Here is a 14908-nt window from a genome sequence, read left to right on the forward strand (position 1 = left end):
TTTCACGCATGTCCCGGGTCAGATTGGACGATCAGCTCTTTATTGGTTACGCTGGAAGGCGTTTGGGACAAGTTGTGACTAAGCAGACTTTGTCTAGATGGATTATCTTGGCAATTTCTGAATGTTACCGCTTGGCGGGTAAGAATCCTCCTGTAGGCTTACGGGCCCATTCGACTAGGGGTATGGCTGCCTCTACTGCCCTGCAGAGGGGTGTTTCTATTCGTAACATCTGTGATGCAGCCACTTGGGCTTCGGTCCATACTTTTGTACGTCACTACTCCCTTGATTCTATCCATGGGCAGGATCTGGCCTTTGGCAAGGCGGTCCTTTACTCTGCAATTTGATTGGGCATTCTAAATTTGTATATTCTAAATTCTTTTCCCACCTCCTTACGATGGTACTGCTTTGGGAGTCTGTCATAGATATGGAATACGTCGGAGGACCCAATCCCCTCGAAGAACAAGTTACTCTCTTACCTGGTAACGTTCTTTCGATGGGATGGTCCGACGACGTATTCCAGATCGCTCCCTCACTGCCTTCCCCGCTACAGAATTTCTTATGTAATTGCAGCTTACGTTTCCGCAAGGCTTTCTGTGGTCATATTGGCAGTAGATTGGTGCCACACGTTCTGGGAAAAAACTACAACTGAGGCTATGGGCGTTATGCGTCCTACTTTTGACATCTGGTGACGTCGGCTCGACGGACGCCCACAAGGACGGCATATCGACGCAGGACGCAGACGCCGAAAGATTTTCTGAAGCAGCACAGCTGTGGTGATTACTGTCATAGATATGGAATTTGTCGTCGGACCATCCCATCGAAAGAACGTTACCAAGTAAGAGAGTAACTTGTTCTTTAATATAATTTGCTTGGCCTACAGAGGATTATGGGTATGGAAATATTCTTGATACTACTCATACATAGCATTTGGAAACCGATTTTCAGAAATGTACAATGCCTTTAAGGCAATCTGCATTGATTACTCATTTTCAGAGTTCTATTGGGCACAGACTTAAATGAATGCCAGGGTAACTTCTTTAAATTAATGGTTTCACTGAGCACTTGTAAAGTCCTATCCAACCATATTAGGGATACTGCAGGGTAATTGGGTATACGCATATCCTACTTAGTGTCATATTTCTACATTCCCTTAAGGAGCATACCCCACTTTATACTGAGCCCTACCAACTAGTACTGGAGGCCAGTTTAAGAGTCGGGGGGTGTCTAGGAGAACATTGCTTGGGGGTGGCGGGATAAAAGTCAAATGCACCACTTGCAAAAAAACTAAGTCTGAGGCTTTGGCATTACAGTACGGTGAAGATGTGCTTTTTGCAGTGGGACGATTCATGGGATCACGTCACTTCTCCCCTGAGGGCCCATCCCTTTGAGGCTAGAGAGGTGGACCCACTACACAACATTCCCCCTAGGGGTGGTGGAAAGCTGGACCTCACAGGGAGAGACTCCCCTCATGGGGTCAAGGATACCCGTTCCATGATGGAGCTCCCTAACCCTCGCCCTTGAGAACATGAAACCCATAATGTCTGCTGAAAACCAATCTGAAAGCACTCCTGTATGTTATTACAATACACCTTCCTTTCTTCCTGTAAGAATGGATACTATCAATACAAGGTAGACTAAAATGGACATACAGTCTAATCTCAAGTCATCTTCCAAGAGTACTGTAAAGAAAAGAAAATTGATGAGTTATACAAACTACTCCTTTTCCAAGTACAGAAGGTACTGGGAAGAGGTGGCACCAGGGAGGCATGAAGTATACACAAGGGACACAGATACGACTTACACTCTGCTGGGGAGGACAAGCTGTGTGATATAAAAATGTGAAAGGACTCCATGAGAGGCGAAGCAGGAATGACCTGGGAAGTTGGAACCTGAAAGCAAGAAGCTATGCCGGAGAAGCAAACCTCCAGTCGGGAGTATGCCAATAGCAGGGTGCAGGAGTACTTAGCAGGCCGACGCAGAGCGGGCCTGACTGGAAGCTGGGAACCGACTGACAGTGGAGTGACCTCGAGGTGGTGGACAGAGTGGTGGATTAACTGCGCCGACGCCTCCTGGCCGGGGACGCTGCAGAGGTAAAGCACAGCAGCGGGGAGTGGAAAGAGAAGCAAGGAGAGTGCTGTGGCAATGCTGTGACCCAACACCCCAGGAAGAACTGGTGATGTGCCCCCACCAGAGAAGAGGTGGCGGGAGTCATGGGAGACCCGGTAGGGGATTGGGTAAGGGTGCAGAATGTAAAGAAAGCAACAGGAATAATTTACCTCATCTCAGTATTTGTGCCAGAAGTGCAGAGGGTAAAATAGGCATCAGGAATAATCTCCCTCATCTCAGTAATTGTGCCAGATGTACTGAATCGGGAAGAAGACATCCGGAGTAAACTCCCTTGTCTCCAGAGTTGTGATGTAATCTCCACGCTTGGTACTTGTGATCTTCCTTGTCTCTGTTGTTGTGTCAGAGACTAAAATAGAAGAACATATCGGGAGTAGTCTCCCTCAACACTCTATCCTCAAGAGGAACACTAAGTCTAGAGAGTGCCACAAGAACAGTCTTGTTTGTCAGAGTGTTAGAAGGAACCAAGGACACTATGGGAGCAGTTCCCCCTGACCAGAAGAAAGTAAAGCAAGTCCAGGAATAATTGTGTATTGAAAGCAAAAGCATTGTATGACCTTTAAGCAAGCCCTGAGAGAAGCCCGTGAAGATTTGCAAAGGTTGATAAAAACTGTTGCAGAAAGTTATCCAAAGAAGGCCAATGGATGAACCAGGAGAAGGGAGTCGTTCTCCTGGGTTTCCACATAATTGTTTAATCTTAAACAAAGGCAAATGGGTTACAAAACAGCAGCTTGGAGGCTGACCAAGTGGACCAGGAGAAAATGGTAGTTGCTGAACTGTTGGACCAGGAGAAAGGAGTCCTCCTTGTGGTAGTGTCATAAGTTGAACTATTATAAAAGACTAATAGAAATACGATCATAGGGCTAATCCCATTGAACCAGGAGAACAGAGTCATTCTCCTGGAACTATGTATGTTAATGTCGTGTTTTTTTTGTGTTTTTTTGTGTGTGTGTTTTTTTTTTTTTTTTTGTGGTAGGGCTCGAGTAGTCTAGTTTGGACAGAGGACCGTGGGGTGTAATCAAAGGCCTCAAACGAACAGAACTGAATGGCCATATGAAAAAAGTCTGCCTGTCATTATCAAAGGAAAAGCAGCATTTTAAATTGCAAACTAAGAAGAAATTCAAAGGTCCCTTTCACATGAAAAACTGGATTTTTAAACACTGACACAAAAAACTGCTTTGCATGTGTGTTTGCAGGTTAAGCAAGGCATGAGACATATTTTCTCCTGCCAACATAGACGTCGGGGAAAAGACATGGGGCCTCATTAAACCTTGCCGGTCCGGAAAGAATGGTGGTGGTAAATCCGCCACCACCGTTCTTTCCGGACCGGCTGATTAAGAGTCCTGCAGGCGGGAGGTGTCACTCCCACCAGGTCTGACCTGGCGGGTTTAACACCACCCGCCTGCAGACGGACATGGAAACACCGGCACCATTACAGCATGGTGCCAGTGTTTCCACTTCCCCATTCCTATGGAGTCCTATGGGACTCCATGGGAATGGGGATTAACAGAATTCCGCCTACGGAATTACTGGGTCACCGGGGTTGTAATGCCCTGATGATTCCAGCAATGACGGAGGCGGAATGGTAATACGAGTCCGGCGGTAACCTGCCGGAATTTGCAGCACGGTTACCGCTGGACTCGTAATGAGGCCCATGGTGTGTGTTTTGACAAAAAGTAAGGTAGATTATGCTTCACATGCAAAACATTTGAAAAGAAAAGGCTGTTTGGTTGCCATGCAAAGTTCCTGTAAGTCTATTTAGGCAGACTAGGCAGGTGTCTTTCTGCAAGGGAAATCCAGACCAGGATAAAATAAAAAAGTAATCCAAGGGCAGATTGGAAAAGCACATCACATTACTGGCTGAGAAATAAATGCATTATGCATTATGCACTGTGACCATCGGACACCCTTGTCACCAGGAAAGCAGACTGCAGATAATTAAAAGTGTAGTATATTAATGACTGAAAGAAATAGCCCTGTAATTTGAGCGCAAAAGCAAAGTGGACCCTGAAAACACTATGTATGTCAAGGAATCAAGGCTGATGTTAGAAAATGCAATATGGGAGTCCATTTCAGCCAAGGAAGAATAGTGGGGCTCTAGGCAAAATTAACAAAGAACACCCCCGCCCACTAAAAGCCTCGCTGGCATCGCAACTGTTTACAACTGCAATAAAATGTGTCCTGCTAAGAGATGTTGAAAACACTTTCCCTAGACTTAATGTCTTTGAAAGGGCAGTTCTAAGCAGGCCGAATGCTCTAGCTGGTGCATCCCAGGTATAAGCAGGCCGAATGCTCTAGCTGGTGCATCCGAGGTATTTACAACTTCAGGTAACCAACTTCAAAGAGACAAATAACAGCAACCACAAGTCCCACTGATCACATGTATGTTTCATTTTTTAGATACATTCCAGACGATTTTTGTGACATAAAATTCAGCCATCTGCGACTCGGGGAACTGCAATGGCCATCTAAGATGGGTTTCATGCTGTTTCTAACATGTCCCGAATGCAAGAGTTGGCGTGCTGGTGGAGGGTAGAATTAGGAATATGGGTAATACATTACATGTTGCTAACTGTTATGCTTTTTGGAAAAATGGTGGAAAATTGCCAAACGGCTGTGCAACAAGGTCCGAACCCAGCTGTTGTTTCAATAAATTCCCCCTAATTAGCTGAATCAGAAAATATATATATTATGGCAGTTGCTAGTAAAATTATGAAGTTTTGCCACATAACTAGTTTATGTCAAAAAGTTGACAAGAGAACAAATGGGGATTACAAATGAAGCTGCCATATGTCTGCTCCAGACTCCTAAGCGAGTCCTTAGAGATGGGCTGGAGTTGGGAGAAGAGAGAAGGGTAACTGCCCAATCCTATTCGCAAGACCTCTTGCAGGGTACTCCCCAAGATTGTAAACTTGATGTCCTCTTCCCTGCTATATAAAGTGGATGCACTATGAGTAAAAAGTGAGACAGACCTTTCGAAATGTACCATCGAGGAGAGCTCTGGAAACCTACCATCTGACAACTGCCAGGAAACCCCAAAAAGAGACTTTGCAGAGATTGCCTCTGGGTGCAGCTCTCTATTTCTGGGAAGACCTAAAAGCTGACTGGGTCCTATGGTGGAGTGCTGGGGGGGCCATTGTTGAGTTGAGTGACGAGACCCCTGTCATATCCTCCAAGAGGGACCTGAAATGGAGCTGGCTTTCCTGAACTTAAACAGAGGCTTCCTATGTAAGTAGAACTGAGCCCTGGGAAACCAAAAGGTTGGGGAGTCTGCTTGCCTTAAATCCTTTCCCTTTACAGTGGGTCGGGGGCAAAACTGTGTAGATCATTAGCCTAATTAACTAAAAATATGAATTTAGGAACACCACGGGTGATTTTGTGAAATTAACAAAGCTCATTCCCAGTGTGCGCCAAAAACTATAGACTGTAATTTAATTATGTAATCTTTCTGTCCAGCTTCCCCAACACAGGACTTTAAGAGGAGGGAGGTGTAAGGAAGGCCTGGTATCAAGAATAGACACACAAGTGATCCCAGTTCAAGGATGTTTATTCAACTTTATAGGTAGGTTGGAAAAACACGTAATCTAAACCTAAATCTAAGATGGTAGCAAGCTACGACCATCTAATAATAAGCCAGTTCTAGTGGCATCATGTCAATTAAAAATGCCTATACTAAGAAAAACATATTGCCAATCCTTACACTAAATACAAAAGGAGTGGGGGATAGGGTTCACAAGAAAGAAAGAAATAAGTGTTCACAAATGATAAGGATGTGGTAGCCGGGGGTCTCCCTTCCCCATATTTTTAGCACAGGACAAGGCGGGACTCCTGAGCACAGCACACTTGAGTTTTCCTGGCACAAGACAACAGTTCCGCTTCACGTACCTGGACCGTCAGTGGTTAAGTTCTGTTCCAAATGCATTTTGGGTGATGGCTTCACCCCTAGGTCACCCTCTTCCGGGCGCAGAACCCTCAAACAGTTTGCATCAATTACAGGATCTCTGGAGGTTGTCTTTCCTGCATTCGAGGATCTGATCAGTTCAAATAACAAACAAAAAGTTCTTTTGGATCGTACTTGGGGTGATGATTCTTCACCCTTGGGTCTCCCTCTTCTGGGCTTGGACCCCTCTCCAATATCGACCTTCCTCCGTCTGGTTCAGTCTGGCTTGTATTCTAAAGATTTCCTATAATGCCTTCATGTGTCGATGGGGTGATTGTTTTTCCACCTCCTGAATCCCTTTGGACCCCCCGCCCCTCCCCTCTGCCGGGCTTAGACCCTTCTCAAATCTTAGCCTCCCTCTGTCGGATTCAATATGGCCTTTCAGAACAATTTGATCGGTGACACTCACGTCGTGACGTCTTTCTAAACAGTTCACGGTGGACATCCCTCTGCCGGATTCACTTTTGTCAATACACTGTTTCTTGGGTCTTTAGACTTCGCCCCTCTTTGACATCCCTCTGCCAGATTCACTCTTGCCATTTCACAATTCCTTTGACTTTATTCTGATGCAGGATTTGCTTCCCCCATAATTTCAGTGGTTTGTCGGTCAAACACTTTAGACTGTACAGGGATTTTGCTAGACACCGATATGACCACTTTGACCTTTTACTCGTGGCTACCCTTTGGTCTTCTGGTATCAGTAGTTTTAATTCAACACAGTATCAACTAGAGTCTCTCGAGTGAACACCCACGTGGCGCCAGACCCCTCTGCAGCTCATCTTACCGTAACAATTTACAGTTATTTGAACTTTCCTCAGTGTGCGACTTTCATTCAACACAGTTTGGTTTCTTATCGTTCTCCCCTCAACTTACTGACTGTGATGAAACACTTGGCTTTTCAGTATATCTGGAGTCCAGGCCGGTACCACGGTAACAGGCATTCCCTCTGTCCTGCATATCCGCATAGGCACGCTCTGTGTACCGTTGACATCTGCTGCAACACACTTGGGCTATTGTTCGCTGTCTTATGTTTCCTCCCATGGAGGTCTTGCAGGTCTGGGTCAGAAAGGGCAAGGTTGCTTCTCTCCTTGTCAGCCTCTCGCCGCTCCTCTTGAACTGCTAGACTTGGGGGGTGGGGAGGTGTTTCCGAATGTCCCACGTAGTAGGATGGGGAAAAGGTGTTGGAAGAAACTCCCTGAGGACCCCCATCCAGGTGATCCGCCCTCACTAGTCCACCCACAGGAACTGGATCCAATAGCGCTGGCCATGTCCTGGCCACCTGGATGTCAGATCCTCGGGGACTAGTAAGTGAGTCACCTTCAGGTTTCTCACAGAGGTCTGAAACCCGAAATTCTCAAATACTCCCAATTTTACTGTCCAACTTCTCCAACACAGACCTCTCAAGGAGGGAGGTGGGGGTCTGAAAACAAACCGCTAAATCACTGTGTTTATTTTAAACCAAAAGTGTGGGTGAAATCATAATTGCCATATGCATTTGTACCAATCTATAAACCCAACTGCTCGCCTTTTCAGCAGGCAGAAAAGTCGAAATTGTACATGTAAATAACTTTTGTTCATTGACAAGTTTATTTCTTGAAGCAAAATCTGTAAAAAAAAAAATTAAAAAAGGGAAAAGTATTGTCATTTGTGTGCTTTATTTGTGAGCCACAAAGAAGATGCCATGTGTAGGTTATTTTGATTTATATTACTACTTATTTAAATGAATACAAATATATGTCCTAAACCCGGCCTGGTTCTTGGCTCACTGTGGGAACAGGGGGGGGGGTAAGGTGGGGATTTGTGTGACTGAACCTTCAGTAAGGCCAGCGCTAAAAAACTTAAGTGAGTATTGCAGGGCTCATTTTTTGGGGGTGGGAAGGAACTTCCCTGGTTAAGGCTGGTCTCTATATAGCGCGACTGGACAGACACTTTAAGTTCGACAACCACCCAGACGAAGAGCATGCAACCAAGTTACTCTTTATTTAGGTTGAGCAACCCCTTTAGGGATAGGGAAAGGTAGGCCTTTTTCATTATTATTTAAATAAAGATTATCGTAAAAATGCCATCCCTTTGTCGACTCCTCACTCCAGCACGCCAAAGCATTCAAGGACAATATCCTCTAGTAACAGCCTAGGAAACGCAACCGTTTCCTTTCTGTGCTCAGCTACCGAAAGCTTTCCACCATAATCATGAACTCAGTATTTAGAGCCTCCAACGGCCACTCCATCTTCCTTAACTGTTAAATGAATTGCAGAAAAGGATCCCAGGTTTGAGGATATGACACTCGCATCGGTTATACCTCTGAGCAATGCTCTATTAATTTATAAGTCTGCTCATTAAGGGACCTTGGGTAGACTTATTTGTTTAATGATGAAAGATGGGCAAAACAACTGTAGACTAGATCCTATACAGTCATTTTACTTCCTATGTAAGGGTTTCAAGCAGGCCTCTGATGAGATTTGACTCTGTATTTATGGAAGTTTGGAGTCAAATGACTCCCGGGGGTTGAATAGTAATTCGCATTTCCATTTCCATTGTGTACATTTCCGATTCCGACTAATGGAAATAAAATATATTTTAACTCTAGACCAAATTTCATATTGTAATCCCAACTTCTTTCCACTTAGTCCTGCACTTTTTCACCTCATAGTGATTCATCAAATATTGTTGTGGTTGCGAAAAAGGACATTCTTTCATACACTTCAGCGATGATACCTCACTGACTACGCATGCTCACAAAGTGGCTTACCACGTTAGTCCGTTGCACACATGGAAAATAATGTGCCCAAGAAAGCAATCAATTTTTGCACTTGCAAAGACATGTGGCAAATATTGGTTACTAAAAATAGCAACTCCAATATACCTGTAGGATTACGATAACAAAGCAAATGATTAAAACCTCTGTTTTCAAAATACTGCGGCGTGATCCCTAAACACCATCAACTCTTAATATCCTTCCCTCTCGGAACGTATGACCACTATTGTAGTGCACGCAGCTGTGAAACACTCATATGCACATGTCTGTTATATCTATAATGTCAAATGTGTTGTCGGGTACTTTACACGTGTGTCATCTGCATTGGAATTGCCAGATGGATCCATGTTCCAAATGTTGTGTGGATGATATTACTTAATTACTACCTCCCTTAATGTTCTGTGATCAACTCATCAGTATTACATTACATTACATCCCTTCTTCCCACTCAACTGTAAGGACCCATGTGTTCCTATACCTTCATTATGGCAATCCTAAAATCGATTTCAAATTGCCAGAATGGTGCATATGTATCATAAGGCAATACAATACATTGTCACTGCAACTCTGCTCTGTACAGTCATGTACAGGATGCAAGGTATATACATATATTTCAAAAAGGTATACATGCGTATACAACTTTTCTTCGTGCAGTTATAGCTCACAGTAAAATCTGGTTTACTACACAAGATTTCAACATTTAATACACAATTCAAGATGTTAATCGTAACATAGGAGATTGATCTCCTCATTCATCCCATTCGGCGCAAGTGTTCCCAGCCGATCAATCCAAAAGGATTCCCTTTGAGCAAGTCTTTTGTGTATGTTTTCATGTGAATTATTTCTGGAGACTACTTCCACAATTTGGAAGCGTATTTGTGACAACTTATGATGCTTCTCCTGCCAATGTCTTGCCTCAGCTGAATTAATTGCTGTTCCTTGTGCATGATCTATGCTCATTCCACCTGAGCTTCGCTTTTCTCTTAGATTGGCCTATGTAGTATAGACCACACAGACATTTGATTGAGTAGACAATGTTTTGAGTATCACACGTTCCATAGTCTGAGTTTTATTTTTTCCCCAGTTCCTGGGTGATTGTTTCTTCCTTCTGGCCAAATCCACAATTACTGCAATGAAGGTATGGAAATGCTCCTTTACGTAGTGTCCCCATCTCTTGTTTAGCTTGTTTAGAGTGTCTTGTCTTCACCAGTTGATCTCTAAAGTTTTGAAGATGGAGCTATGCTCTGAAATGCATTGGCTTTGAACCACATTGTTACTAAGGAAGCTGTTCTGCCTTTAAGAATTTTGTTGATATTTGTCCACTTGAATTAAAATTATTATTTACACAGTCTCGTATTTAATGCAAAGAATTACAACCCTTCACAGTGAAGCGTGGAACAAATTAGTATACCTATATAAAGGGATTTGGAATCTACCTTTGAAAATACATTGTGGCTCATTTTGTTTTTTGTTTATATGCGGAGAGGCAAACACAGCCTGTAGATGTTTGGTTATTTTCCCACTGTGACGGGTCAATAAGTGTTGTCACTTCTCCCCAGGTGGGAGACCTTTCCCATGAGGCTAGGGAGGTATGGCCGCTACCCAATATTCCCCATAGGGCTGGTTAAAAGCAGGGGGATCTCATGGGGAGAAACTCCCCTCCTGGGGAGAAGGACGACTACCTGGGGGTATGACCCAGTAAACCCCATTGCACCAACACTTACTCTAGCCCCTCTTTCCTATGATATATGATATAAGGCATTTATAACGTGCCTATACACAAGTGTTTCAAGGCGTGATGAGGCAAGGGAGGGGGAACAGAGGGAAAACGGACAGCGATCCTACTAGGCCAGGTGTCATTCAGATCGCACAAGTGCATGGGAAGTGGAAAAGTGCAGGGGGGAAGGGAGAGTGGACAGTGCAGTACATGGGATAATAGAATAAATATCAATAAGTAAAAATTACGGCGAGCAGGTGGCAACTACAAGGGTAAGTGCAGACGAAAGTGCTGGTATTGGGACTGTAGAGATACTGAAACAGTCCCCAAGTGTGGGGGTTGAAAGGAAGGCAGTGTGCGACTGGCGGGGGAGGGGACCTGGGCCCAAGATCAGAATGTGGCCAGGTAACCAGTGACATAGCCCTTTCCATGCTCCACTCTGCTATATCTGATACTCTTGATTTTCTTGCCCCTGTCATGAGGATCCGCCTGAAGTCCAAAGCCAAGTGCAACTCCTGGTATGACCCAGACCCCATCACCCTTAAATGCAAGTGCAGGGTGGCAGAGAGGAAATGGCGTGCTTCATGTACATCTTCTGACAAACTGGCCTGCCGCCTGCTCCAAAGACAATACCGACTCTTTTCTCGCCAACAAGAGAGCTCACATCCAAGCCCGCGTTTCTGCGGCATCTAACAGCTCGGCTGAACTCTTTCAAATCTGCAAGGAACTGGGCCAAGCCTGCCACAGTCTCAACCTCTCCTGTCCCTTCCCAGGGCCCTCTGCATGGCACTGGCTTCTCATTTCATCTCTAAAACTCAGGACATCCTGTCCTCTCTCTCTCTCCTCCTCTCCCCTTCCTCCCTTTACTCCCTGCTCTTCCTCTGACCCTTCTACTGCCACCTCTCCTCCCTCCTTCTCTGCCTTTCCCCTTTTCTCCCCCAGACGAGGTTTCTAGACAAGTCCGATCTATGAAAGTCTTGTCAAAACAGGTTCATCCCTGTTCCTCCAAAACCATCAAGGACCACATTGACTCCCTGGCTCCTGCTCTGCCGATCCGTCCTGCCCGGCTAACTATCGCCCAATCTCCATCACTCCTTTCCTGGGCAAACCCGTGGAAAAGCTGGCCATCTCCCAGCTCAATCTTCACACTGAATATGTTGGTTGTCTCCATGATCATCAGTCTGGCTTCAGAGCTAGCAGAAGCCCAAACTGTTCTCCTGAACATCTGTGAAGACCTGCTCTCCAACCTTGACCCCAACACCCCCTGTGTCCTCATCTTACTTGATCTCTCTTCTGCCTGTGACACGGTCAACCATGCCATCCTGCTCAACCGTCTCCGCGATAACCTGGGTATCACAGGTCAGGCCCTGGCATGGCTGACTTCTTTCCTCTCTGACCCTCCAAGTTCAACTTGGGTCCTTCCTCTCCTCATCTCAACCTCTCTCCTTGGCTTTTCAACCAATACCTGGCACTTCTTGGCCACCGCATTGCCGCGCTCTGCCCCAACTTCCAGTGCTATGCGGATGACACTCAGCCCATTGTCAGGCTACCCTCAGCCACCTCTTCTCCCTCTCTCATCTCTGACTATCTGGCTGCCATCCAAGAGTGGTGTGTCGCCAATGATCTCTGCCTTAATGCCAGTAAGACCGAGATTCTCCTCATCTGCACACCCGCTCCCTCCTCTCCTGCCACTCTGGCCGGCCTCTCTTGGCCCTCTTTGTGCTCCCACCTGTGAGGCTAAAAACCTCAGGGTCATCTGTTGGACTCCACACTCTCCTTCTCTCCTCACATCTGACGTCTCTAAGAAGTCACACTACCAGCTGCACCTCCTCAGAGGTATCCTTCCTATCCTCTCCTTCCCCCAGAAGCTCACTGTCTGCAGAGCTTTAGTTCTCTCTAGGCTGGACAACTGCAATAGCCTCTTTCTAAATCGGCCTGCTTCTACTCTTCGCCCTCTGCAACTCATCCAGAACAGGACTGCAAGACTTGTCCTTGGCCTCAAACCAAAGGATCATATCTCTCCAGGACTGAAATATCTCCATTGGCTCCCAGTGGCTGTGAGGATTAAGTTCAAAACCCTCTGCATTGTCCACAAGGCCTTCTGGGGCCCGGGGCCTTGATACCTTCAACTCTCTCTTCCTAAATATCTTCCTTCTTGAGCTCTTCGTTCATCCACCTCCAACTCCCTCCGGTTCAGTCGCTTCTTCAAGCAAAGAGTTGGTGGTAGATCTTTCTTCGGCTGGAGCCTCCCTCTGGAACAGCCTCCCTGCCTCCCTGAAACTTGAGGAGAATCATCTCCGGTTCAAGAAGCACCTCAAAACCTTTCTCTTTGGTTCTGCTTTTTCTCCTCCTGGATTATCCTAATTTCTTTGTAGACCCATGAAATATTCTAATATAGGAGACCTCAATGTGACCACAAATGCCAGGACGAAGAAGAACATGGGAATCATGAAGATCGCTAATTATAAAAGTACTGGTATGAGGTGGCCCTGCGGAGCGGAGGCATGAGGATTGAGACCAAGAGAGAAAAAGGACTTGTGGAATGGGTTGAATGAGACCTTGCTACATTGTATAAAAATGGACTGAGAAATGTGTCAAGCCCAGCCGGGATGGGCTGGGAGTGCAGGGCTCATCTGACACTGTTTGGCAGACCTGAAGAAGGAAAGCTGTCTGTGGAATCGACACATGACAGCAGAAAAGCAGCCTGAAGAGCCCACAAAAGCAAGTAGGAGGACCCCTGTCCCTGGAAGCCCCGGTGACGCACCTACACCCAAATCAGGGTAACTGGTGTTGCAGGAGACCCAGAGGGGAAGCGGTGGTGCAAGTAAAGCTGGCTAAGACTAACTCCCCTCAAACCTTTGGTAACCACAGTGCCCAGGGGACCCCAAAAGGCCCAACATGAAGCTCAAGCTTCTCTTTTCGTCTGTGACCGTACCAATAAGTCCACTTACCACCAGGGAAGGGCCGAGTACCCCTACCATCAACAGTACTGCATCCAAGGAGTTCTTGCTCGTCCTAGTGGCTGTACAATAAGCGCACTGACCACCAGGGAAGAGTGAAGGACACCAACAATAAAGAACTGAGTCAAGGAGAAAATAGTCCTCAATTCAGTGGGGTAGCGAAGTCCGCTGAATGCAACAGAAGGTTCTGGGACCCTGATGAAGGAAGTGTGAAGGGGGTCTGGAAGCCAGACAAAGATGGAATACCAATGAGAAAGAGTGGAAGTTTGCCTACAACGCTATTGAATGACTGTGTGTAACGGAGGGCATTAGAGGAAGAGAGCTATTCCCCCTGGCCCTGTGAAAGGACGTTCAAGTCCATGTCCAATCCAGGAGAAGGGAGTTATTCTCCTGGATCAGTCTATTTGCTTTGTGTGAACCTTTGTTAAATAAGACATCAACGTCAGGGGCAGGTAGTCGTTCCCCCTTGACTTGAGAATTTTTTGTACATTTGTCAAGAAGTACTCTTGGCGGTGTCCAGTCATTTCGTCGAAAATAAAAGATCGAATGACCATTTGGTCGCATACCAATTGGCCGAAAAAAAAGGTTGAATTGAATTTATTTATTTATTTATTTATTTATTTATATATATTTATATATATTTTCGTTTCGGTTGGTAAAAAAAATTATAATAAAGAAAAAGGTGGGTTGGGGGAAACCCCCATAAAAAATAAATAAAAAAAATAATAAAAAAATCGACCATTTTTTCGACCATTTGGCATTCGACCAAATGGCATTCGATCATTTGGTTTTCGACCAAATGACTGGTAACCCTCTTGGCACCCACCAGGAGAACTTTTGTGTTATTAGATCTCCTTAGTTGGAGAGTTTAAGGGGTAGAGATTTGTATGGACACAAGAAGGTGACTATTTATTTGACAGAGTTTGTTACAGTTATTTTAATTTTGGTTCAGACAGTGAACCCCTCAAAGTGATAGGGTCAGATAGGTTTTTCTTTAACATCTCAATAAATATTTGTGAAAAATGTCACCCGAGTGTCAGCCTCTCTCTGTTGCATCCTTGCACCAGCCATTGACTGGCCATGGCCATTCCCACCGAGTTCATGTCCCCCCACACCCAAGCCGCCTGCTCATGGGAACTCTTGGAGCTCCCTTGAATCAAGCTTTACATCAAACTTTGCACTCAAAGCGGAGTTGTAAACTCACTACTGGTGTAATAAAACGTCTTGACCATGTCTGCCTTCAGTCACTTGATTTTTATAAGCACTACGCGTGTCCTTCACTGAAGTTCTGTTAAAAACAAGCATTGGCAAAGCCAACCGTTTTGACTTGTGTATAAGTATTAGGCATTTGCCAGGCACTGCTATTAGATGCCCAGGTACTTGCACCTGCTACCGCCAATGGGCAGTTAATA

The 14908-nt window shown here is 45.3% G+C and overlaps 1 protein-coding gene across 1 annotated transcript in view; it reads left to right on the forward strand.

The window, feature by feature from the left end:
* The window catches only part of IVD (isovaleryl-CoA dehydrogenase), a 919837-nt gene that overhangs the window by 53832 nt on the left and 851097 nt on the right, over nt 1-14908 (forward strand). The gene's annotated exons all lie outside the window — the stretch shown is intronic.

The sequence above is a fragment of the Ambystoma mexicanum genome, chromosome 14 (genome assembly GCF_040938575.1).
Source record: "Ambystoma mexicanum isolate Mex_15411 chromosome 14, UKY_AmexF1_1, whole genome shotgun sequence".
Taxonomy (NCBI): Eukaryota; Metazoa; Chordata; class Amphibia; order Caudata; family Ambystomatidae; genus Ambystoma; species Ambystoma mexicanum.